This window comes from Topomyia yanbarensis, chromosome 2 (genome assembly GCF_030247195.1).
Source record: "Topomyia yanbarensis strain Yona2022 chromosome 2, ASM3024719v1, whole genome shotgun sequence".
Taxonomy (NCBI): domain Eukaryota; kingdom Metazoa; phylum Arthropoda; class Insecta; order Diptera; family Culicidae; genus Topomyia; species Topomyia yanbarensis.
Window position 1 is genome coordinate 301,251,664 of NC_080671.1, and position 6,000 is coordinate 301,257,663.

At 39.2% G+C, this 6,000-nt stretch overlaps 1 long non-coding RNA gene across 1 annotated transcript; it reads left to right on the forward strand.

Moving 5' to 3' along the window:
* The first annotated feature begins 3,892 nt into the window (after window positions 1-3,892).
* On the forward strand, window positions 3,893-5,792 carry LOC131679302 (uncharacterized). Its single transcript, XR_009303828.1, has 3 exons — window positions 3,893-4,134; window positions 4,198-4,433; window positions 5,663-5,792. It is a non-coding gene; the product is annotated as an uncharacterized LOC131679302 (long non-coding RNA).
* The last annotated feature ends 208 nt before the right edge of the window (window positions 5,793-6,000 follow it).

Sequence of the window (6,000 nt, forward strand, 5' to 3'; positions counted from 1 at the left end):
AGGACTTAACAATGTACCGGCCAGTGGTGTTTTCGTAACAAATTTAAACTGTAAAGCTGTCAGATATAGAGTGGACTTCTTGGTTGTTCCGAATGAGACAATGAAAATTAGCGGTCTAGTGGGTCGTAAATTTCTTAAGGAAAATAACATACGATTGGTGAAATTCGGAGCGCCTTGTCGGAATATTCCTTTGTCAGAATCAAAATCTTATGATTATAATAAATTGATGGTGCAAGTCTACGGAGGTTTTATTGAAAATTGTGATTCAATGAAAACAATCGATTGCGATCTAGAATTAGACGTTGGAGACGACAGTGAAACTATAGCGTGTCGTGAGAAACTAACAAACCTATTTCAGGTCGAGTATTTGGCACGAGATCGGTGCAAAGAATCATTGGTAAAATATTCGTTTAGCGTTAAACTTAAAGAAGGCAAAGTATTCCATGCTACCCCTCAAAGATTATCAGTGTTTGAACGCAATGAACTAGATAAAATGATTACTGACCTTCTAGAAGCTGGTGTTATTTGCGAGAGTAGTTCACAAGTCGAGTAGTACTGACGAAAAAAGAACGGAGCCTATCGCTTATGCGTTAATTTCCGTGCGATGAACAAGTTGGTGGTACGGGACCATTACCCCATTCCAGTCATCGAAGATCAGGTTATGAAATTGGCTGACAAACGTTATTTCACTTCGCTTGATCTGAAAAATGGTTTCTATCATGTGGGTATCGAGGAGAACTCGCAAAAATATTTTTCTTTCGTAGTGGACAACGGGCAGTATGAGTATACAAAAATGCCCTTTGGATACTGTAACGCCCCTGAAATATTTGTTCGCTATATAAGTAAAGTCCTAGCCGAATTAATCAAATCGGGCAAAATCGTTGTTTTCTTTGACGACATTTTGATTGCCTCTGCAACAATCGAAGAGCATTTCGAAATTTTGAAGGATCTTTTACGTGTCTTATCTGATAACCACATCCAACTCAACTTGGAAAAATGTCATTTTTTGAAAACAAAGCAAGAATATCTAGGGTACGATATTTCGTTTAACGTCCGACAGACATGTTCAAGCAATTAAAGAAATTCCGATTCCTAGTTCCACGAAGAGTTTGCAACAGTTCATGGGCCTGGCTAGTTATTTTCGGAAATTCATTCCAAGATTTAATAAAATGGCGAACATCCTCTATGACTTGTTGAAAAATGATGTATCGTTCTCCTTAAACGATGTTCATAAAAAGTCATTTGAAAAGTTACGTTCGACTCTAGTGTCGAAACCTGTGCTAGGGATATACTCACCAAACTATGAAACTCAGCTTCATACAGATGCTTCATCGAACGGGTTCGGCGGGATTCTCATGCAAAGGAAGCAAGGCGACAAATCGTTTCGGTCGGTTATGTACTTCAGTAAAAAGGCCACGATAGCAGAAAGTAAACTACATTCATTTGAACTCGAAACCTTGGCCATAGTATACAGTCTTAAGCGTTTCCGGAATTATCTCTTTGGCCTACGATTCCAAATCATAACGGATTGCAGTGCACTACAGTTGACACTCAATAGAAAGGAATTGAATCCTAAGATCGCCAGATGGGCTATCTTCATTGAGCAATTTGACTATGAAGTCGTACACCGCACGGGCGACAAAATGAGACACGTTAACGCATTGTCTAGGTCTCATGTTCACACTGTTGAACAGGACAGAGTATCGGGGTTTGATGTTCAGGAGAGTGCTCTATACGTGAACCAACTTAAAGATGAGAATATTCAGAAAATAAAGAAATCGTGTGGGGCACTGCGTATGATGTTATAGATCAGATTCTTTATAAAATCAGTGGTAAAAAACGATTATTTTGCGTTCCCTGCAATATGGAATTATCAGTATTTTATAAATTTCATAATGAGCTAGGTCACGGTACAGATAAAGTTGTTCATATGATAAATCGTAATTTTTATATTCCGAATCTGCACGACATGTTAAAGAAGCATATCGATGAGTGTATCACTTGCATTAATTACAATCCAAAACATAGAAAGGTAGATGGATATCTCCATATTTACGATAAGCCCGATAAACCTTTCCAAACAATACACGTGGACCATCTGGGACCCCTTGAGAAAACCAAAGGGAAAAATATGCACATATTTGCTGTTTGCTATGGATGTACGAAATTTATCAAATTATACGCTGTAAAAACGACGAACACTAAGGAGGTAATGAAAAACTTGACATCTTACTTCTTTTCCTATTCAGTACCAAAGGTACTAGTATCGGATCGCGGTTCTGCATTTACCTCGAAAGGCTTTAAGTCATTTTCAAAAGACCATGGGTTCTATCATGTACAAGTAGCCACAGCATGTCCTAAATCCAATGGACAAATCGAGCGATATAAGCGCACCTTAATACCGCTTCTCGCTAAGTTGACTGATGAGTGTAAGTCGCAATGGAACAATCTACTCTATAAAGCGGAATTCTTACTTAACAATAGTTTCAATAGGCAATAGGTGATATTCCGTCGCGTCTGCTGTTCGGCGAAGCTCAGCGATTGGTGATAGAAGACCGCTTCATAGAATATATGAGTGCGCTTAATGACTGTGACAACCGTGACTTAATTAATATAAGACAGCATGCCTCAGATAACGTCAAACGAATACAAGATTACAATAAAAAATATTACGATAGCAAAGTAACTACTAACTCATCGTACCGAGAAGGTGATCTGGTTGTCATTCGGAATGTCGGAAACGTCGGGGAAAATCAAAATCTAAAGCCAAAATACAAAGTAAAGTACAGGACCGGAACCGTTATGTGATATCGGATATAGATGGCTTTCAAGTAACGATTCGTCCATTTACCGGTGTGTTTGATTCTACAAATATGAAATTCTATCAAAAATCCACTCTCCCTGATAGTTTAGATACTGTCGAAAAATAATCTTCAGAATAGAATTAGTATCTATAAATCAATGTAAAACATTATATCATTTCGCAGGACCAGGTTTAGTCGAGTACGTAGATAACTGTCATGATGAACTGTAGAGAATATGTAGAAGAAGGTAAAAAGAGAATATTCTAACGTCGTAGTGCCATTGGAGGATCCGAGGAATTGCTAGATACTCGCGTATACGTTTCGTAACCTTTCATTGTGGACAATGAAATAGGATGGTCCAGCTGTAGCAATGGAAAAGAACACACAGCAACCCTGACTCGAAGCGACGCCAGAGTTGATAGATAAGTTGCCAACCCTATCTTTTCATCATTGGCTTTGTGCGAAGACTGCATATCAAGAAGACTGACAACTCTGTCCAAAATCTGGAGACAGTAACGGCAACGCCACTTGCGGGTAAAGGTGGTACTTCGCATTGTGATGCACACACACATATACACTTTTACATTAAGCTTCCTACCTTCCTCCAATAGAGGCGCTGTAACCTCTGTCGCTTCTCGTTTGTATGGGGGAATGAAAGAGATATCAGTCTTCTTAATATGTAGTCTTCGCTTTGTGCATAGACCTACACGGTTAAATAAAACAACCTGCAGCATAAGTTCTTTTAACTTACTTTTGAGTTGTGCGTCGCATTCGCACTTATTAGTGTTGTCAAAAACAAAACGAGAGATTCGACTCAGTCGAGGTCTTCCGTGGAGGAAGGTACTTTTGAGTTGTTTGGGGTATACTCAAAATTAGGTAAATTCAACTTAAATTTGAGTATAAAAAACCTATCAATGAGTTGTAATTTTTGCCGTGGTTAAATGAAAACTACCTTCAACACGGTTTACCTAATTTTAAGTTTCCCCACGATACCACGAGATTGAGTCAAAGGAACTTAATTTTAGGTAGTTTTTCGTTTCCGTGTAGCAATTTCTCAAACACAATTCATTCTTTGTTATACTCCCAAGACAAAGGGTCGAATAAAACAATTTTGGAGGACAACGTAGTTCTTTGCCCAAATGAACGCTGTATTCTAGAGGTCTATATGTACGGGAATGAAATGTTTGGCAAAATTCTTCAGCAACAAAAACACACTGGGATTCAAAAGCATTGCGTTTTTTCCGATTCCCAGCGGAACCAGAAAAAGCCATGGTTGAAATATTGTGGACTTCCTGATTTCTGTCTAACGGACAGTAGTCGATTGTGCAGCGTAAGTTATTATAATTATTCTAAGGTACGTTAACAATTCTATTTTTATTCCTACCAACTTTAGTTCCACTTCGGCCAGGAAGACATTTACCTGACATCAGCGAAGGGAAACATTTATAAATGTCGAGGAGCTATGCCAATGAACACCGTCGTTCCGCTTTTTCGTCGGTGTCATCAAAGAGCAAAATACGTCAACAACTCTACAATTCCACTGTGCCTGATGGTCTACTTGAGGAGCATCACTCAAATTACGTGGGAGATGGGCGGATGTTTGCAAAGATGAATAAATATGAAAAATAGGTATGCAAATTTCTTGGTTTTGTGCTGACATCTAGGGGCAGATCACTTGTGATGCATTTTTAAAAATCAGCAAAATTAAATGCATTTCTTTACATCAAAATAGAAATTCGTAATGTATTTTGCGTCGCGTGCAATGTATTTGGCTTTGCGGGGCCCATATTATTGGCTCGAATCAAAACTCGTCGAAATGTCAATTGACGATAGGTTCATCCGGAGTGTTCATTTGTGTTTACATTTTGCTAGCGTTGCCAATTTTATTTTGTGTCCAGCACCCAATGTGGCTACGCCACATCGCTTTTGCGCGTGCTGTCCGACTTCGCTACCGCTCAGTCGGACTTAAACTAGGGATAGCCCCTATGTTTGAGTAAGCCGGGCAAACGAGTGGATCACAGGTTCGCTTGCTTCCGATGGCGGGTCGGAGGCCACCTCGTCCGGCGGATCCTCAGCGGCTTTGCGCCGCTTCGGTTCCTAGGCCTCGGTTATGCGGCTAAGCCGCATCGAAAAGGTACCCCTTAAACATTCTAACTTGAATCGGTTGTGTCACCGGAGCCAGAATACGAATTAGAACCAGCCAGCATTCCGACTAAGTTAAACTGGGAAGTTTAGTAAAATTGAATCTGGAAATAAATTTTTTTTTGGCAACGCTCCAGCACTCCGTTGATTTCACCACCTGGGCGCCAGGTTGACGATATGAAATGAACTTTGTTTACTTTCGACAAGTTTTGATTCGAGCCAACAACATCCAGCCGGCTTTGCGTGTAAGACGTCAAAACCCTACAAAAAATTAGCCCTACACACTCAATTGCATCTTCCTAGCTCGGCAAATAATTTAGCTGAGATATGTCAGTAATACCAAAAATTGCTGACATTTCAGTATTTTCTGGACATTTCTGAAAATCGTTAATTGATTTTACCGAACGATCGTCATCTAAAGCATTTTAACGAGAATTCGGAAACTAAAATACCGAGAACACCAGTAATTTTGTCAAGAACCGAGGTCAGCATACCTCATTGCCGTAAAACGGTATACTGCTTGTCATTCATTAGGATCCGCCATATTTATTTTTCGTTTCATACGCGACGTAAGTGTTCTTGAAAGTGTGTTTAAAAATTGACAGTTCAAAGATGGACCGTGTTATACAGCACTTGGAAATCGAGGAGGAGTCAATAAAGAGCCGTATTCTCCAATTATTGAGTAAATTAACTATCCATACTTTCTAAATTTTTAGATATCCAGTGAAACTGACGGCTGCAAAGATAGCATAACCCTGTCGTAGGAGGAGAGAGACTCGAGAATGGCGGAAAGTGCTTCATATCGTGGTCTCAGTTCAACAATGTTGGTGATGATTTGATTGATGCCTTGAGTTCTTAATAAAAAATAACTAACAGTGGAAATAAAAAGTGCTCGATGTTATTGTTTAAATTCCGAAAGTCGGTATTAGATTTTAAAGAAAAATATTCAATAGCCAAACATAGTAAACATTTTCATTTGAGATTTACCGTAAATATCAGTTGAAATTAAACTGAGCCTTCGGCAAAGTTTGACAGTTCTGAGTAAAATCATATT